The 22,668-nt window shown below is 32.2% G+C and overlaps 1 pseudogene; it reads right to left on the minus strand.

The window, feature by feature from the left end:
- Window positions 1-1,257: 1,257 nt before the first annotated feature.
- On the minus strand, window positions 1,258-13,805 carry LOC129892961 (protein DETOXIFICATION 32-like; annotated as a pseudogene).
- Window positions 13,806-22,668: the final 8,863 nt, after the last annotated feature.

Raw genomic sequence — 22,668 nt, forward strand, 5'->3', positions numbered from 1 at the left:
GGGGGAAGACTCGGGTTCAATAAAGCATTCAGGATTAATTCGAGGTAGGTGATAGTTGAATAATTTTTCAATTTACGTTATGTGTACATGTTGACTGTTTCATAGTATTACTTGTACAATATATGTTTAGGGAATAAAGGATGAACGTGAAATGATATTTTGTTGTAATCTCGTGCAATGAACTTGTCTGAATTGTTTTTGGTCTTATAAGTGTGGTTGTAGTTATGATTGTGTGATATTTATGATTTTCGATTAGCTCGAGTACCACGCCTGATACAAAATATCGATTGGTTCAGGTACCACGCCTGATACAAAATATCTATTGATTGACTCGGGTATTATGTATGGTACAGTTTCTAATACAATTGGATCGGATACCACGCCTAGTACATGCTTGATTGTTCTATTGTGTGTTGGTCCCATGAGTGGGCCTGGCTTATTCATTGTGATGGTGTTGGACATGTCTCATGTGGTTTTTAAGTCAGGTTTATGATTGAGAGTCTTGTTTATACTTGGTGACTTGGTTTATACAAGTGTTGTCCTATCTTACTATGTTATAGTTATTTGATCATATTTCGTATATATGGAGTTGACTGATGATCCTACCAATACACTATTATTTTGTGTACTAAACTTCACTTGCTATTCTTTTGTTGAGTACATGACATATTCTGACGGCTGTTGCGTGACCTCAATTGTATTACACATATTTTTTGAATTCAAGGGTGAGCTGCTTCTTCCGAGCTGTCGTGGATTTGTCTTATTTACTCTAGTCCATTGTTCGAACTTGGATTTTTTTTATGTTGAGATTGCATCCTTGTATTCTTGACTATGTAAGATGTTTTGGTACACGACTTTCAGATCCTAGAAGTTCGATATTAGAATGAATTTTGGTTTAATTATTGAAACTGTTGCTTTAAAACTATGAGTTGGTTACGCATTGGCTTGGGTAATTGGTTCTCCTACCGGGAATTTAGTGTGGATACCTCTTACAGTGATTTAGATCATGACAATTTGAAAGTTTGTAATAACATGTAACATAAATATTTATTTATAAAATAAAAATGAAGATAAGTGATTTATTAATGCAGCGGCTTAGAATATTTCGATATCTTATTTATGAAAAATGATTTGCTCATTTGATAAAATTATATAAAAATTAATATAATTTTAATAATTTTCATAAATTATGAATTTTCGATATTTATTTAAAAAGTAGTAACTTAAAAAATTCAAATCACATGTCCACTCACTTAATCAGATGCGACATTTCCATTCTTTTATCCCTTCTTCAGCAACTGAAGCCTGCAAACAAGTGGAAAGTGAAAGCACTATGATAACAATTCCTGTACTAAAAGAGGTAAGCTCTGTTTAGTACCAATTAAGTTATTCTTGTTAAAATATAAGTCCATCTTTTTTTGTCATATAAATATTCAAATCTAATCTATTTTGTCAAGTTTTTAAAATTGATTTATTTTTAAAAATATTTTTTGAGAGAGATAATTTGTGTTTGACTAATCAAAGCTAACAATTGCTTTTGAGCAATAATTAGTATTTAACCAATTTTTTTAAAAAATGATTCTAATACATTTTCTACAAAGTGTTTTTCAGAAAGCTACTTTGTTTAGCTTCTAAAAATAATAGTTTTTATTATTTCCTTGAAACACTTATGTTTTTCCAAAAATGTGGTCAAACACCTTATTTTTTAAAAATTAGTATTTTGAGAAGAAAAAAAAATATACTTTTGACCTCCCAAAAACAAGCTCATAGACCTTGTCACTCCCGAATCCCCACTCACCATCCCATTCTGCCTCTATAGTGTTTTGCTAGATAACATATAAATTCTCTTGAAATAATATTTTTTTACTTACTTATCAAATACTAGAAAATAAGTAAGAAATTCACTTGTTTTTCAAAAAATATACATCCATATTGCAAATCTTTTTCGAAACATATTGAAAAAAGAAAAAAATATATATATTGAATTTGTAATACATTACCTCTTTTTTCCAGTTAGTTTTGGAAACCATCAGAATAAGAATAATTGTTTGAAGTGTGGTTCCTAACAACATTCCAGTCCACATGCCCTGCAATTTATATAGTTTACAAACCAAAAGAAAAGACAAGAACCCTATCAACTAATGTTTTGTACATTCTTTATTTTAATTTATGTGAAATATTTTATTTAGTCTGTCTTTAAAAAAAAAAGAAGAAACAAACCTCTCTTCGGTCCAAAAGAAATGATTTTCTACACTTTTTTTTTATGTTCCAAAATGAATGAATTTTTCAAAATTTAAAGATGTCTTAATTATTTATTTTCAAAATTACTTAATGAGTTTTTCAACTCTAAATCTAGTTTTAAGAAAAGTTTTGAGAAGAAACAAAAGGATAATACGGATAAATTATCATTTAATGAATATCATTAACTAATTTTATTAAGAGGTGTGTCATACCTCAAAAATTCTATCTTTTTATAATTAAAAAAATAACTTAATTTTTAAATTCATCTTTGTGGAAATACTTCATCCCTTCATATTTACTTGTCCACTACACTAATATAAATGTCCACTTTTACTATTTTTAATTTGAAAAAGCAAACAATAACATATCAATTAGTTTCAAATTTATCCTTATTATTAACTATAGTTATTTCTCTAATGCATTTAATTTGTTATATATTTAAAGATGATATAACAAAATTATCATTTTATTTATTGTTTCTTATATCAAGTTAATACTCTGGACAAGTAAAAATGAAGGAAATAAATAATTTATAATCAAACAAAAACTCCTTTTTTCCCTTTTTAAACTCTATATTTAATTAAAAATTATCACATAAATTAAAATAAATAAAAAACTATATATCTATTGTAAAAATAAATAAAAAAAAGAGGAGGAGATTACAACCTTAACTCCCATGTCGAGGTAAAAGCAAAGAATAAGGCCCAAAGGAATACCAAACACGTAATAGCATACTATGTTAACGTAAGCTACAAATGTTTGCCATCCTGCTCCAATTGCCACACCTAGAATCATCTATCTTGTATTAAAATTTAATCCATCCGTCATATTGAAATACACACTGCACTGTACAGTTGGCAACATAGTTAGTGCCACTCACTAGTTGTTAGAGTTAGTTACTGTTTGTTAGAAGTTAGTTAAGAGTTTGTTATGATTTGTTAGTCTAATTATCATTAGTTAGTTATCAAATACTTGTATAAATAGGGATACACTGTATATCAACATTGAGGTTGATCAACACATTGACTATTGTTACGCTCTTCTCTTCTCTTCTTCTTCTGTTTCATTCTTCTCTTCTTCTGCTCTGTTTCAAATTCCTCTTGTTAGCTGGACTACACTTTTTCAACATGGTATCAGAGCATCAGGCAACAATGGAGATCTAGCTGCTTGAGAGGATTACACTTCCACAGAATTACAAAGCTCAAAAATCAACAACAGTAGAGTATCAGCCTCAGTTTTTTTTCTGAGAAAACTCGAGTTTTTTTTACCAGAAAAGCTCGGAAGATGGAGAACGCAGCTAACACATCAGAAACTTCGAATCAGGAACAACAAACTCCAGCTCGAGATCCAATCGACAAATTCATAGACATTCATCCTAGAAATCCCCTATATTTGCATCCATCGGACACTCCAGGTAGTGTTCTAATCTCTCAGCAACTTACTGGAATTAAAAACTATACTGGATGGAGCAATTCTATGAGAGTAGCGTTGTTAGCAAAGAATAAAATTGGTTTCATTGATGGGCAATGCCGTAAGGAACATTACAGAGAAGATCTAGAACATGAGTGGGAGAGGTGCAATGCTTTTGTGTTGTCATGGATTACTAATTCAGTTTCAAAAGAACTGGCAAATGGATTAATGTTTTCTTCAAATGCACATAATGTATGGAAGGATTTAAAGGAGGGATTTGACAAAAGAAATTACACTAGGATATATCAAGTTCATCGAGAAATCAGTACAATGAGCCAGAGTACTCTTACTGTGTCTGAGTATTATTCAAAATTGAGAAACCTCTGGGATGAATATGCATCACTAGTTCCTTTGCCCGCCTGTGAATGTGACAAATACAGAGTGTACGCTGAACACATGGAGAAACAAAAGCTCATGCAATTTTTAATGGGACTCAATGATAACTTCACCCAATCAAGGAGTCAAATCCTCATGACAGTGCCAGGTCCAAGTTTAAATCAGGCATACAATATGATAATGCAAGATGAAAGCCAGAGGATGCAATCTAGTGTCATATCTAATTGTGTATTACCTTTGCAAACTCCTGACCTTACTGATCCTACTGTGTTGGCCTCAGTTCAGAAAACAAAATTCAAGCAGAACTCAAATAGCACAGGTTTATACTGTGATCACTGTCATCTGAGAAATCACACAAGGGCTAATTGTTATAGGTTGACTGGATATCCTCAACACTATAAGTTTACAAAGAAAAGGGATACTGATGATAGGAGCAACAAAGGACAGCATTATGGAAATGACAGGTCACAAAACTTTGGAGGAAATAGAGACTTTGGAGGAAATAGAAGAACTCAAGTCAATCATGTGAATCATGTTGAAGGATTTGAAGCAGGAAAAGCCAATGTTTCTGACATATTATCATTTCAACCTGTGCCAACTTTTACTCCTGATCAGTATAATCACCTCCTAAAATTGATAGATAAGGAGACTACTGCACCTCAGGAAGCTAGTGTCAACATGGCAGGTATACATAACTTTCCTTCCACTCAGAACACACTTAATGCTTGTCTATCTGCAGGTAAAAATACACCTCCTTAGATTGTGGACACTGGTGCTACTGATCATATGGTGTCTAGCTTGGATACATTAATAAATCCAACTCCTATTTCTCTCAATTCTAGCAATGTACATTTACCAAATGGACAAACCACTGTTGTTACTCATACTGGTTCTATTTTACTTTTTGACTACAATGACATCCATCATGTTCTTTATATTCCTGATTTTACTTATAACCTCTTATCCATTTTCAAACTTACTAAAGAGCTAAACTGTTGTACTTTCTTCTATCCCCATTTCTGCCTTTTTCAGGACCTCTGCAATGGCAAGGTGAGGGGGATTGGTAAAGAAGAAGGAGGTCTTTATGTTCTTCCATCTTTCAAGAAGCCATCACCTATCACTGCACTTTATTCAACAATCTCTCCTACACCAAAGACATTCTGTCATACTGATTCTTCCATTTGGCATCTCAGACTTGGTCATGCTCCTGCTGCTGTTATTCAACAGATTGCTTCATTAAAGTCTTTGTTACATTTGCATAATAAAACTTTTCTTTCATGTCCTGTTTGTCCCCTTGCTAGACAAACTAGGTTGCTTTTTCCAACTAGTGTCACACAATCTGTAACTTCTTTTGAACTTCTACACATGGATGTATGGGGACCTTATAAACAGTGCACTTATAATGGTCATAGATACTTTCTTACCATTGTTGATGACTATTCCAGAATGACCTGGATTGTTTTGATGAGATAAAAGTGAAGTAGTCAACTTTATCTCAGCTTTCTTTACTCTTGTTAAAACTCAATTTTCAGCTGTTGTTAAAATAGTTAGATTAGATAATGGTCTTGAATTCTTCAACAACCAATGTGACAATCTTTTTTCTTCACTTGGAATCATTCATCAAAGCACATGTGTACATACACCTCAGCAAAATGACATTGCTGAGAAAAAATACAGGCATCTTCTTGAAATGGCAAGGGCTCTTAGATTTCAGGCCCATATTCCCTTAAAGTTTTGGGGTGAATGTGTTCTTACAACCACATTTCTCATAAACAGACTACCTTCTTCTGTCCTACAGGGTCAGTCTCCTTATAAGGTTTTTCATCAGCATTCTCCTGATCTCAGTTTTCTAAGAGTGTTTGGTTGTCTGTGTTATGCAACTAACACATCTCTCACTGATAAACTTGCACCTAGAGCCACCCCTTCTGTTTTCATGGGTTATTTTGATACTCAGAAAGGTTATAAACTATACAACATTGCTACTGGCACTTTCTTTGTGAGTAGGGATGTTTCTTTTCGAGAATCTATATTTCCTTTTGCACACCCTAAACATACTTTTCTAGACTCTATTTCTCCATCACATACCTCTTCTTTTCCTATTATACCACCTGCTTTCCCTCATCCCACTGAAGATCCTTTCCCTCACCCTTCCTACACTACTATCTCTTCACCCTCCCTTATTTCACATTCTCCTTCTCCACATTTTCATACTCTAGATTCCCCTCATGCTTCTCCCTCCTGTCATGTTCCATTTGTTCCTCATGTGTCTCAGAGAAAATCTACCAGGACCATTAGGCCTCCCATTTGGCACACTGATTATATTACCACTTCCAGACTACCCTATCCTATCTCCAACTACATGACTTATACTCATGTTACTTCTTCTTATAAAGCTTATCTCTCCACCTTCTCATCCACTATACCTGAACCCTCTTCTTTTGAACAAGCTTCTAAGGATAGTAGTTGGATCCAAGCTATGGCCCAAGAGATTCAGGCATTAAGTGACAATCATACCTGGGAGATTGTTGATTTATCCTTAGGTAAGACTCCCATTGGGTGTAAATGGGTGTACAAAGTTAAATACAAGGCTGATGGCAGTGTTGAAAGGTACAAAGCTCGACTTGTGGCTAAGGGGTTTACTCAACAAGAAGGCTTGGACTATCATGATACTTTTTCCCCTGTGGTTAAAATGGTTACTGTGAGATGTGTTATTGCTTTAGCTGCTCAATCCTGTTGGCCTCTCTTTCAAATGGATGTGTATAATGTTTTTCTTCAAGGTGATTTACTTGAAGAAGTTTACATGACCGTACCACCTGGATTTGGTAGTCAGGGGAAGACAAAGGTTTGTAGACTACTCAAATCACTGTATGGATTGAAACAAGCCAGCAGACAGTGGAATTTGAAGCTAACTGTTGCTCTCACACAATCAGGCTTTGCTCAAAGCAAGCTGGATTACTCATTATTCACCAAAACAGACACCACTGGTGGTATTGTGATCATACTTGTGTATGTAGATGATCTTCTAATCACTAGAACTAGTGACATATTGATTCAGCAGGCTAAGAACATCCCGCATTACAACTTCAAAATGAAAGACCTAGGGGAGTTAAGATACTTCCTAGGAATTGAATTTGCAAGATCAAAAAAAGGAATACTAATGAATCAAAGGAAATATGCCTTAGAGCTAATATCTGAATGTGGATTAGCTGGAGGGAAAACAAATGCGACACCACTTGAGCAGAACCAGAAGCTTACAAGTATAGAGTATGATAATCAATTCAATATCATAGATGATGCTGAACTAGAGGATAGAAGAACATATCAAAGGCTGATTGGGAGACTGCTGTACTTGGCTATGACGAGACTAGATATCTGTTTTGCTGTTCAACATCTAAGTCAGTTTATGCATGCACCTAAGAAATCACATTATGATGCAGCATTACATGTAGTAAGGTACATTAAAAGGCAGCCTGGATTAGGACTACTGATGAGCAGCAGAAAGTCAGGGAAGATAAATGCCTTTTGTGATGCTGATTGGGCATCGTTCTTGCTATCCAGGAAATCTGTAACAGGTTTTGGAATAAAGTTTGGAGATTCCTTGGTGTCATGGAAATCGAAAAAACAAAGCACTGTTTCCAGAAGTTCAGCAGAAGCTGAATATAGGAGTATGGCTACCACTGTTGCAGAACTAGTTTGGCTGCAAGGTTTGTTACAGGAAATTGGGGCTCACGTTGAATTGCCTATGGACTTACACTGCGATAACAAAGCAGCAATGCAAATAGCCTCTAACCCAATGTATCATGAACGCACAAAACATATAGAAATAGATTGTCATTTCATTAGGGAAAGATTACAAGAAGGCATGATCAAGACTGCATACATAGCAAGTAAGGAGCAAATGGCAGATGTTTTCACCAAGGCGTTAGGGAAACAACTACACAGTGACATATTATGCAAGCTGGGACTGCTGGACATATTCCATCACCCAACTTGAGGGGGAGTATTGAAATACACACTGCACTGTACAGTTGGCAACATAGTTAGTGCCACTCACTAGTTGTTAGAGTTAGTTACTGTTTGTTAGAAGTTAGTTAAGAGTTTGTTATGATTTGTTAGTCTAATTATCATTAGTTAGTTATCAAATACTTGTATAAATAGGGATACACTGTATATCAACATTGAGGTTGATCAACACATTGACTACAGTTACGCTCTTCTCTTCTCTTCTTCTTCTGTTTCATTCTTCTCTTTTTCTGCTCTGTTTCAAATTCCTCTTGTTAGCTGGACTACACTCTTTCAACACGTCAAAATAATTATATTCGCTCGATAAATATATAAAAATTATTTTATCTTTTTTTTTGAATTTTTAAAAAGAAAAAATATGAAAAGGCAAAAATGTAGGAGAAATTTATAGAATAAATATCATGCTAAATATTTACTATCGTGTTGTGTTTGAAGGAAAAATATTAATTCCATGTTTCAATGAAAAATCATTTTTTACCTTCTTTTAAGATTTCGATAAAGTTCTACTGCTATGTTCTGTAAAGTGAAAACTCATATTATATTTTTGTAATAACAACTCTTATTTGGTATAGATATATTTTTTCACCATCGATCAACTAAACAATACAACGGCAAAAGCGTAATATTACAAAAAATATTATAAACTGTAATTCTTTTGTTATATTAATATAATTAATTAAAATTCATGTAATTAATTTTGAATCTCAAAAAAAAAATACATAACAAATATTTTGAGACGGAGAAAATATACCTGAAAGGGTAGGTTGAAGACCGTTAAGCATAATTGTAGTTCCTAATAGAGGAGTAAGTTCATACACCGCTTGTTGAACTTCAAAATCGTTCGTAAACAAAGGTGGATATCGACTTCGAGTGAAAATTTTGCTCCTCTGGGGTGCCCTGCTCCTAGTTCATTTGACACTCTAACACTGCACCAAAAATGAACAAATTCACTTTTTTTTTTTAGGTTTATTAGACTATTTAGAATCGGGTTGATATCTCTTTCATGGTTAGTTAAGTAATAATTATTATTTCAGAAGGTCGATTATTTTTTTTGATTTCAGTTTTTTAAAAATAAAGAAAGTGACTTTTTGAGATAATAACAATTAGTTGAATGATAATATGAGAGATTAACTATTTTAGAAATTGATTCTCTTGCCTGGCTAAATTTACGTGGCACATTTCGCTTTTCAAGAGTCAACTTGACTAATCCTTAAAGTTTAACTTGATTAGATCAACTCAATACACTACTAGAATCAAATGCTTTTTTTGATGAACAATTTGTGCTGTAAAACATGATTTTCCCACCCTACTGAACTAACTTACTGAAGAAATGTTTGGTGGAAAATAGATTTCCGCAAATACTGGAAACTTCTTTATTTTTTGTGTGAAAACATTACTATTTTTTTTTTCACAGATTCAATCAAAATATATGTGAAATTATTTTTTAACGAAAAAATAGTGATTTTTTAATGATGATATTCTAAAATTAAAATTTATATATTAAAAAAATATCCCTTTCATATCACTTGACCAATTATAACTTAATTAGAAAAATACTGCTTAAATTATAATTCTTTTCATATTAACTTGATAAAAAATTATATTTTATAATATTGTTCAAATTTTACGTAATTTAAATATTTGAAAATGAAAAGTGTCACACAAACCAACCTTATTGCTGCATTAAAACCAATGCAGAACATGAATGTCCACCCAACTATGCTGGTGCTGCAAAACATCGAAACAAAAAAGTTACCATACTAAAAGCAGTTATTATTTTCTTAACGGACTTGAGAAATAATTTTTAGTGTTTGCGGCCTAAAAATGACATATATTTTAAATATTTTTTTTCATACCAAACATATCTTAATTTTAAAATTATAAATTAAAGTGAAAATATATGTCACCAGTCATGATTGAATAATAAATATTTATATACAATTTGATACGAATTCAAAGAAAAACAAAAATGAAATAAAAGCAAAGAAAAAAGGAGAAAAATGGCGATAATAATGATTTTTATCTACATTATTTAGTAACTTCTATATACTGACAATATAAAATGTTATTCACATTATTCAGTAGTTTTCTATATACCAACTGTAAAGTTTTTTTAATTAACTACCATATTATATAAGTTGAATTAGTAACATTGAAAAAATACAAGTATCCATTCTATATATAAAAAAAACCACTATTAAGGGAATATATGTTCAATTTTTTATTTAGTATATTAAAAATTGATCTCTTATGCTCACTCATAATTTTAAATAGAAAAAATACATTTAAAAATACTATCTCCTATGTTATTTTTACAGATATTATATGTTTTTTTTTTTGACTTTGTGAGAAGGTTATATAACACTCTTTTTTCTAGGATCTAACTCTAGAGTTCAATGAATTAGTTGTACATACTGCTTAATTGGTTAATAAAAAACTTCGTTTGCAGAAAACCAAATGTGGTTGTATAACTAAAACTACAAAATCAAATTAACTGAAATTAGTCACCAATATTTGTATTAGGATAAACTGTCTATATCATATTTCTTGAGGTGTAATGCTTTCATAAACCCTGCTAACGCGAGATGCTATATACATTAAACTATCCTTTTTATTATTTATTTTTACAAAAAACAAATTTCTTAGTGTATCTACCATAACCATCAATGTTAGGCATTGTGCCGTCTACACTTGCATTTAAATATATGATATGAAGTCATGACTTTAAGTCAGCATAAACTTACCATATGGAGACTGCGTCAACAGCAATTTTTGCATTTTCTACGTATCCAGCAGAGAGAATTAAAGCCATGAAGTACCAATACTCTAAGCTACACAATTTACAAATTTTAAAGAATTATTAGTTACTAATTAATGCCAAGTAATTGGCTAATTGCATATCAATTTCTGATACAATAATTAAAGAGGAAATTAAAGATAGTGACAATTCTCTTAATAAAATAGCCCATGTGAATTCTCCTTTTTGGGGAATAGATTTTATGTCTTTTATCACATATCGTTTTTTAAAAGTTAAGTTAATTAGTTTTTAAAAATCTAAATTAAATTAGCATAATTTTTTAATTTTAAAATTAAAATTTTAAAAAATAATATGAAAAATATTATAAGTTATAACTCTTTCTTATATCGATATGGCACAAAAAGACAAAAAAAAATATTAATCAGAGCTCATATATTTTGACTAGAGTCGTGAAAATAGGTTTGGCCCATAGAACTAGTCCAACTCAGTCCGTTATTAGGGTAGAATTGAAGTAAGATTTTTCAAGTCTATCTACTTATAAGTCCGATCCTAGTAAGCCCTTGGCCCTTGAGACTTGACCAAGGCCAGCCAAGGATAGGCTCATTGGCCAAAAGTATAATCTAATTTGAATTAAAATAATTGATGTTTGAGTCGTACGTGTTCTTTAGTTTACAAGTTTATTTTCTTTACTTATTTAATTGAAAATATTATTATTTTCCGTTTTAATATTTTTTGCTAGATTTTTATCTAAAATTATTGAAATAACATCATTATTTGAATCTTCTTATTTTCTTTATATTAGGTACTTTCATATAATTTTGTTAGATATGTTAAAAATACAATATATTGACAGAATTTTTCAATTGAGTTTAGATTGAAAAGAAAAAAAATTCACTAAAATATCAAAAAACAAAAAGGAGGAGGAGGACTAGTTCGGTCCAGCACTCAAACCCTTCTAGGATTTGATTGGTTCGACCATTTTAATGCCCTTCCAAATGAAGGATCGATCCGACCTAGCCCATCAAATTCCCCCCCCCCCCCCTCTAAAGTTGGATGGGACTGGAATGAGACAATTCTAAGTTTGACACTCAATAATAGAGTATTATTTAAGAATAATTAAGGTCAAACAAAGAAAGATTCAAATAGATGATGTCATGAAATTATGTTTTAAAAAAACTCGTTTAGATCTGCAGATGGAGACACTTATAATATAGAAATTGACTAAATAAAGTAGGTTATGCCTTTAATCTAACATCAACATATAAAAAACAAAAGCAAATTACATATTTAATGGCTTTCTATCTTGCTAAGTTTTCTGGTTATTTAATGTAACATCAACATATCCATGCTCCTCAAATGTATAATCTTCCTCAAAAATATTCTTTTTGTTTTTTCTCAATGAAACTAAAAAGAAAATTATTATGACAAAAGTACTGTTTTTCTATGCCCCACTATACTCGTCAACTTGACGTCAATAAATGATGATGATATCCCAATGACATTATACACACATGACGTGCTAGTTTTCAACAAATTAATTATTATTCTGTCCATAATAATTTATGTGATATAGTTTAATTTGATATAAAATTTAAAAATAGTTTTTTTAAAAACAATTATGATTTAAAATAAATTATAAATATATGTATGGCTATATATTATTTTATTAAATGCAAAATAAATATTTTAAAGCCAAATTATTATTAAATATAAAAATATGTCATTTTTTGAAAACTTGAGTAGAAAAGGAAAATGAATATTTAAATTGGGACAAAAAAGGTATATGGTAATTTTACATGTACTACCTCTTATTGATAAGAGTACTATCTAACTCAATTGAACTAAAACTCAAGTAATTAGAGCAGTATGTGTAATTTCCCCCCAAAAAATAATAGATGTTTTCTATTTTTGAAAGTTAAAATATTTTGAAACAAATTTACTTTATTTAGAATATTTTTTTATAGATATAATTGAGATGAGAGGTCGTACAAATAAACGAAGTCCCAGAATAGTTGTCATGTTTTCTTTTTTGAGAGACAAATTAATTAATTTCTTGAGTCAATTTCAATTAAATTAGTTCAATATTTAAAAACTATACGAAAAATATTAGAAGTTCATTTTTTTCCATATCAATTTGGTATAAAATATACCCCATCCGTTTTAATTTATGTGATGTTGTGATCTTTTACAAGTCATAGATGATTGTGTAACTATAAATTATTTTCATTAAGGGTAAACTAGTCATTTTAAAGTTAAATTATTATCAAATACAAAAATGTGTTATTCTTATTCAAATTTACTAAAAAGAAAAGTGTGTCTTGAGACAAAAGGAGTATATCTCACTTAAAATACTGATCAAAGTTTGTATAATTTGATTCTGTAAAAATGTGAAATGTGATAAATATTTCGAGACGAAATATCATAATTTGAGAGAAACTCACCAGATCATGACACCAGATGCAAGAGACAACCTAACAAATCCCCAAAGATTACCAAATGCCTTGAAAGTAAAACCAGACCAAGCTTCACCACATGTCCCACATAAAATGTAAACAAATTGGGCAAGTACCATGAACCACCATGAGCCATTTAGCACTACAGCTCCAGCTACTAGCCCCAAATCCATTTTCATCATGAACAACCAGCTGAACAAGGTATGGCCAACTAGCGCGATCGCGGCTATAATGGCCATAGCCATCATCTTGCTTTGGGCTTGAAGGAATTTTTGAATAGGGAAGTTCATTGCATAAGCAAATAGTTGAGGAATCATCCAAATAGAAAATTTACCTGCCCATTTTGCTATGTCAATAGGCTGGCCAATGAGTACCAGAATTTGAGTGGCAAATAAGTAGAGAAACACTAATGCTAATGCTGCTGTGTTGAGTATTATCAAGGATCTTTGTAAATAGACCCCTAACATGTCCATTTGTTTAGCTCCATATGCTTGTCCACAAAGTGTTTCTAATGCACTTCCCATTCCTAACTGTTGGGAAAAAGACAAAATATTTTCCTTCAGATTTTCAACACTACTTTCTTTCACAAAAATAAACAAAACAGATAATCAAATAACATTTCATATTTCACAAAAAACTATCTACATATGTGACTGGTATTTAGACTGTATTTATGATACATAGTTATCATTTCAAAAATTTACAAAATTCACGCAAGATCAAACACACAACCTTAGAAAAAATTTTGCAACACGTTAAGAGGTGTCAACACTCAATACTAAAAATTATATAAAACTAAAAATTTGATCTATCTACATATACTTTTCCGGCAAAAGTGTATCGCTAGATACCCATCGGGCAAGGATAGCTCTGCCTGAATACTAACTCTTTTGCTAATACAACTATTATTGACCTAATATAACTCTTCCGCCTGATCCAATAACTATAGATATATTCATAAATACACAAATTTAGCTATGTTTTCATAATGAAAGGGATTGAGTGAAAGGAAAGAAACACTCCTTATGAGACAGACCATAAAAACTTACTTCAAATAAAAAAAAAACACTCCTTATGAGACAGACCAGAAAAAAAGAAGGTAAGATACTTAAGTTGAGACGAAGGAAGTAACATATTACCAAACACCATAAAAAACTTACTTCAAATAAAAAGTTAGAAGGAATTCTTGCCTTTCATGCTTTCAACTGCGTCCTTCAAGAGAAGTGAAATTGATACCTAATCTTTTTTCCTTTCCCCTTGACACTACATGAAAAATGTCTAACTCTTAAAATAGACCTTGGTAATCACATAATCTTCTAGCAAGTATTATAGTGCTTAGGCAAGACAAAGACAAGCGTCTGTCGAGGAGGAACCCACACTACACCAAAAATAATCCTTGCGGCAATTAATTAACAGTAATAACTTAATTACCGCTAAATATGTTTTTTTTCGAGGCAATTAACATTCTTTGTAAATGTTCCTAAAGCCTATAACGACATTGAATTCAATGACATTTAACTAATGCCAGTAAAGGTTTTAACACTCTTTGTTAATGTGCATATTTTTTATCGATAAAAATTATGTTTACGTATAAATACAATATAAAACGTATGTGCCGTTTCAAGCTTAGAACTCTTGCCCAAAATTTTGGGTCTTGTTTTTCCTTGGTATTTTACACTCTTTATAATTAGTTTGTTTAATAATTAAAAAAAAAGATGGCTAGAAGTTAATAAAGTTATAATTGATTTTAAAATCTAAAGAATTAGGACTTTTAATATAATTCAAATAACGAAAGATTTAAGATGTATCTCCTATAATACCATTCACGAATATAAATAGGAGAAAAGACGCGCAATTTCAAAATATAGAATCAGAAAATATTATGTCAAAATAAAAAAAAATTACCATGAAAATCAAATCCTAATTCTAACTCCACGTACCGTAGAGAGTTGTTACTACCTGCTAGTAGTCTGTTTTGATTTTGGTTTTTTACTTTTGAGTTCATCTTATTCTATTTTTTCACTGTCCAGGACCGTACGACTTTGCAATGGCTTTGAATTGGAATATTAATACGATGACGAATGTTATTTTTGGTTTCCTACTTATGCTCTTTCAGTAATCGACTTTATTTGTAAATAATCGTAATTTCTTATTATTCTTTTTAATCGTAATTTCTTAGTATTCTTTTTAATCTTTTTAAAATTATGAATACTTGATTAATTAGAATTTCATAGCACATGATAACGACCCCTAAACTACATCAATAGTGACCACACATCTTTAGAGATCCTAATCCTCAAAACATTGTACACGTAGTTTTTTTCCCTGTCTTGACGAATTCTACCCATAAACAATTCTAATTTGGAAGTAAGACAGAGAATTCTAATCCTTAAATATGGAAGGAAATCTAATGAAAAATATCACAAAAGTTTTACTCCTAAACGAATTCTAAGCCTTAAAATAGGGAAGGATTTGTTTTTATTAAAGTCCATATTTAATATCAATAAAATAATGATAATAGAATAAAAATAGTGAAAAAATTATTTTTTCTAAAAGAAGTCAAACAACATTATTAAGGACCTTCGTACTTTGCTTTGCACGTATGTATCATGTTAATAAGTAATAAATGTATATAAATAGGGCAAATTATTGTGTGTACGATATATTATTAAGTACAAAATATTTAAAAATAACATAAAGGTTTTAAGATAAAAAAATTTGCTTAAAGAGGAACATGATAACTCATCATCACACTAACAAACAAATAAGGAGTAAAATAAAATGCAGTGAACAAAATTTTGTCATTGATTCCAAAAGTCAAAATTATGTTGGTATTGATACAGGAAATTAAATTCTAAACTCCAAACATTAAGGTAAAAAAAACCGCAATATTATGATCATAATAATGTAACACAACTACTTAATTATAACAATTTAACAATAACAGAGAGGATATATTATGATAAAGTAGAAGATGACAACCTCATAGTTGTGATGGAAGAAAACTAAAAGTCATACATGTATCAAGAGGTTAACAACACTATAATATTTCCACATCTAAATCAATAACATCATGTTAATATTTATTTTAGAATTTATTTTCACATGAGAAATTTTTGTCCAAAAAGTAAAACGAAAGACTATATCTATGGCAACCTCTGACGCTCAATGGAAGAGGAAAGAAAACCAATTTTCTCTTTTAAGTTGAGATTTCTATGGCCATGGCTGCATTATTATGTTCAAACCATTCTCCAGCTTCACTCTTTTTTTATCATTCAAAATTAAAGAAACATAATCAATTGCAAAACACACGAAAAATACCACAAAAAACGAACGCAATCATATATCTGACCACATTAAATTGTCACGATCCAATTTATAGGGGCCGTGCGAACACCCACTTTATGACCTGAGCATGAGAACCCTTAACCCCCTTATATAAGAACAGTTGCGGAATTTAAAACAAACTTGAATAATAAAACCAAAATTTCTAAAGAAAACTATATTAAAGACCAATCAATTATACAAAATCCCCCAAGGACACTAGTCTAAATAGGTACAAGAGATACTAAGAGTAGAAATAAAATAAAAGACCAATGACTCAGCTTCAATCAAGATAAGGAAAAAATAGAAGCTGCTTGAGAATCGCCTTCGTCTTCACCTAAAAGACATAACTGACCCTGCAACCAGACTATGCCAAGTGTCATAGCAAGAGTAGTATCAGTACAAACAAGTACTGGTAGGTATTATCTTTCAATCTGATACCCAGCGCATAATATATGAACAGAGAAATAAGAGATATCATAATAGTTAAACTTCCTCAATTTAGTCACCCAAGCCCAATAAGTGCACTCCTTATTCTCACCTTACCCTTAGGATATTCACCACCCTAAACAATACGGTTTCACTATCACCCTAGTTACAACTTAAAACCTGTGGGTTAGGGACCCACCTTACTATTATTCCATCACCCCAATAGTCCCCACCTAGCAACCTTAACCGTTCAATGATTTCTCCCAACCCTCACTAGTTGGTCTAATTGTCTCACAACATAAAGTATATTTGTTTCACAATCTTACTCTCCAATTCACCTGAGTTCTAGATAGTCACTATCCCTACCTCGGTTATTCATGGAAATCACCATGTTAACATTCTCTGACAACTAGAAACCTCAACTTCTAAGTGTATAAATATAGAATACGATTATACCATATCGATCACATTCAGGCCTAACAGGGCCCATCCTCTTACCCACTAATAAGTGTATTGATGATCATAATTCTCTATATCTAGCACACCTCAACTCAAGAGTTCATTTATAGTTCTTAGTCCATGGCTCATTTATCACTAACCTTATTATTACATGAAAATGCACATATCATCAGGTCCTCTAATGGGACCATCCGCACACACATTCTTGGCCCTCTCAGGGGACCCAATTCAATCATATTTTTGTCGGAACATGACACCCGATTCAAAAATATATCGAAACGTGACATCCGATTCAAATACGTGTTGGAATGCGACACCCAATCCATATATTTGTCTGAATGTGACACCTGATCCAAAATACCACATTCATAATTACATTCAGCATTCACAGTATTTATATCACCAAGAACAGAGTCATCACAAAAATGGGCCAGCAAGTGCTCATTTTTATAAGGACTAACATGTTACCCTTATCTGTACACGTTTAGGAATATCATAAGTAACTCAATTATACATTTAAGACAATTCTGAGAACAATCAACGTCCACACTACCAAACCTTACAGGTCTAACCTCAAAATCTACTAGTTTTACTTTTCTGTACGAGATTCTATGTCCGATATAAATTAACTAGCTACACACAAAACATCACAATCAATAACTTCTCAATTCACTACAAAATCTTTCTACCCAAATCACATTCGAATTTGACCCTATCAAAATCGGATCTCTGCCCATAATCTGTAACACCCCAAAAGTTTTTAGCGAATACTTGAATTTTTTGATAGTAAGGGTATATTTTACTTTGCACTTCCTGAAGATGAACTTGAAGACATTTGAAATTTATTTGAAGTGTTATGGTGTAGTCATATAAACTACTCCAACTATGATTATCTTATTAAATTTATTAAATGGATTAGATATTTATAAAAGTGGGCGGCCATTTTTTTTAATTTTATTTTATGTTATTATTTTCATCTTTATCATATTAAGTAGGATATATACCCTTGGTTCATATCCTCTCCACTACCCCTTCAATTTCCATATCTCCAAGGAAAAAAGAAACTAAAACCTCTCTTCTCTCATAATATTCATCCACTAAATCAATCATCAAGACTTGCCTTGGTTGAGCCCCAAACAACTTCACACGATTGAGGTAAGTTTACAAACCCATTTTTGGACTGGACTGCTGGTGGTGTTTTTAGCATAATTCCTTGTATAAATTTTTATTTTAAGTGATTCAAGATGTTCTAGAAAGCTATTTTATATCCCTACACCTTTAGTTCAGGCCCCAAAATCCAATATTTCTTGTATCTACTCGAAATTGGGCGGAAAAGTACAGGGCAGGTGTTGTCCAGCATTCTGTTTTGAAAACCCAACATGTACTGCTGTAGGTATTTTGAGCATATCGTTTTGTAAAGAACTGATATAGGGGTGATTTAAATTTCCATGAAACCCAAGGCGTATATATACAACTTTCATTAAGGCCATAAAGTCTATTTTTGTCATTTACCCCTTTGAAACTGAGCGATAGTACAGGACAGTAGTACTGTTCAGAATTCCTGTTTTGATAGTTTGGGCTAATTTTCACTGATTTTCCTATTTAATTTTGATGTGTTGAACCATTGAACTTATGTAGATATTTGATTGTGTATTTAAGGGATATATGCTCTTGTACAAGCTTAGAGGAATTGTGTGACGAAGAAAATTTTGGTTGGTCTATGGCGTAGACGATTCGAACTTCGCAAATTATGGTAGAACTTATATTGTGGTAAAACACCAAGTTTTGTGTATAAACTTGAACTTTAAATATCTTTAACTTCTAGAATTTTTGAAATATCTTGATGAGTTTCTTCCTTACTCTTCATCTTCTAGCATTGTATGGTTATTATCTCAAGTATGGCAAAGCTTTCGCTAAATCGCCCACTTGTACGAATTGCTTGATCATTTTGCATTCTTGTTGGGACTTTGTCCTTCTTCTTGCTGTGACTTTGTCATCTATATAGGCATGCATATTGATTCGGATCTTTCCCATCTTGACTTTGGATTTGCATTTCATCTTGATGATGGACTTTTGTCCATTCTCGAGTACGAGTGGAAAGCTACTTTCAACATGGCTCTTAATTCTCTTAATTATTGGGTGACGACCCTTCTTGCTTCAGGGCTTTGGTCCTACTTGATATGGGCTTCGGTCTATCTTGATATTGATTATGCTTAGTGTGATGGAATGATGTGCATATTGGGCGAAATTGATTATTGGACAAACTCTCTTGAATTTAATTATAAGCTTTCTTGACACTTGAGCCTTCGAATATGGCTATCAATATTTTAAAACTCTTTAAGGTTTGATATTTGATATTTTGATATACTTGGTTACTTGATTTATTTTGTCTCATTGAGATATCTACTACGGATAAGGGAATTGGAGAATCTAATGGTGCCAAGCCCAAGGTTTATACACCACTAAGCTTTCTGCTTAGCGATAGTTATTTTCTATTGTAGGTAATGTTCGGAAAGAGAACTGAAGGTGGCCATTTGGAGTAGAATTTTTGAAATCTTTAGTGAAGATCATATTTGCATATGCTCTAGGTCTTGTAAAATTTTGGGGACTTGTACATGATCCATATGTCACACTTATGTATGAAATCTTGGAGGCTTGTTGAACACAAGACCATATGCTTGTAACTTGAACTTGGAGTCATGTTTTACTATTTTAGAGTGTACTTTCAATCCAAGTCATGCCATGTACTGGGTTTACATTTTTTCTTGTAATTATCTACAAAAGAAGATGTTAGGTTCTGTGATAATCGCAAGTTTGAGTTTTGTGTTTCTTATGGAACCCGCAGTGGCGTTGATTTGAAAATATAAATTCCAAAAATGAAGTTTCTTAAATGTGGATTACTTGACAAGGGCATTACCATTTTAAATTGATATCCTGATACTGTATTTCATCTAAGAAATTTTTCGGAGAGTACAATGAAAAAAAAAGCAAAAAAAAAGTGTTGCACTTTCAACCCTTTTTCGCATGGGCCTATTTTCGCTATTAAATATTTTGTGAATATCTTTTGGCATAAATTCCTCCTGAACGTTTTATGTATTAAATTAGCTTTTATTTCGTAAGTGGTATCTTACCAAGGGGATGCTACATAACCCATGACCCACAACTTAGTATATGAATTCTCATTAATTTTCCTTCTATATTACACAGTAGGTATAGATTTACTAATCAGAAAAGAGAAGCCTAGCCTACCTTGGCGCCAAGCATTCGCGTAGAGATAACACTGCTAAACTAATTGGTTCCAGATGTTCCACGGGCAAGATCAGATTGAATTTCATGGGTTGAAGCCTTCCAGAAGCTGAGATTCCCTCCCCTCCTTTTCTTCATTCAAGAGCAGCCTTTTTGGAGGGTTTCACGACTTAAGTTTTGTCCCATGATTTTCCTCTCTGGTGGCCATATTCCCGCTCTAGCGACGCCGCTGAGGCGGGACCATCCCGCTCTTGCGGAATAGTGGGACCCAGTCAAGCTAAATTCTTGTGATTTCTTTTTAATCGAAATTAACGACGATTCGGATCGTTACATAAATAAAGAAAAGCAACATCTTTATGCTGTAAGCCAATATGAAAATGGAAAAAAAATTATCCAACAAAATAAAATTTGGCTTTACTCACTTTTGGCTCTGTTTTGGAGGGGAAGGGGGAAGAAGCAGTACGTGATACAGATGTGGTGCTTTTGAATCGTGTTAGCTTATTTTTATTTATAGGATTTATTGTGTTTGAATACAAGTTAAATACACATTAGCATTCAAATAAGGAAAAATTTGATGATCAAAATTCTAGAATTTTATTATAATTCAAATAAGGAAATGCTCAATAAGTAAAATTATAGTTAATTTTAAATTTCTAAATATTAAGAGTTATTACAATAAGAAAAAAGTTGATTATCAAAATTCTAAAATTTTAACATGATTCAAATAAGGAAAGATTTAGTAAGTAAAATTATAGTTAATTTCAAATTTCTAAATATTACAAGTTATTATATTTTGGTATAATAACACAAAAGCTCATATTTTATTACCTTGCAAAAATAACAATCTAAATATATAAGGAAAATACTTTTATAAAAGTTGGTGGGTCTTCTTTTAAATTATTACCATCGTACAACAATAAATTTTGGTAAACATTTGTCTTAAATTTCGGGTCTTATTTATTCCTTTATATTTATACTTTTTTTTTATAACTAATTAGTTTAATAAATAAAAATGATTGTGACAAGAAGGTGCCACCACAAGACCAGCTATGTTATATGGGGCGGAGTGTTGGCCAATTAAGGTCTCTCACGTCCAAAAGATGAAAGTAGCCGAGATGAGAATGTTGAGATGGATGTGTGGGCATACCAGGAGCGACAGGATTAAAAATGAGGCTATTCGGGACAAGGTAGGAGTGGCCTCAGTGGAAGACAAGATGTGGGAAATGCGACTTAGGTGGTTTGGGCATGTGAAGAGGAGAGACACAGATGCCCCAGTGAGGAGGTGTGAGAGGTTGGCTATGGATGGTTTCAGAAGAGGTAGGGATAGGCCGAAGAAATATTGGGGAGAGGTGGTTAGACAAGACATGGCGCAGTTACATCTTATCGAGGACATGACCTTAGATAGGAGTGTGTGGAGGACCCGCATTCGGGTAAAAGGCTAGTACATAGTCGCGTTATCCTACCCTATTAGTAGGCGCATTAGTGCACTATAATTTTCTTTGTGGAGGACTCAGATTAGGATAAAAGGCTAGGTGATTCATCCTTTGCACCATAGTAGTTGTAGTTCTGCTCATTGTTTATTGCCTTTTGATTTCTGCATTGTGTTGCTGTTTATAGTTGTGACGCCGTTGTACTTTGACTGTCTTATCTATCTTATCTTATTTATTATTGTAGTTAATGCCTCTTTCTTTCCGTACCACTCTACCACGACTTTCCCTTTTGCTATTCCTGTTTTCATCTTGTTTTCTATATACTTTCCCCTATCTGACCTTTTATCTTGTCCTATCTTGTCCTCTCTTAAAGCCGAGGGTCTTTCGGAAACAGCCGCCCTACCTTTCAAGGTAGGGGTTAGGTCTGCGTACACTCTACCCTCCCCAGATCTCACATTATGGAATTATACTGGATTTGTTGTTGTTGTTGTTGTTGATT

Source organism: Solanum dulcamara, chromosome 6, assembly GCF_947179165.1.
Source record: "Solanum dulcamara chromosome 6, daSolDulc1.2, whole genome shotgun sequence".
NCBI lineage: Eukaryota > Viridiplantae > Streptophyta > Magnoliopsida > Solanales > Solanaceae > Solanum > Solanum dulcamara.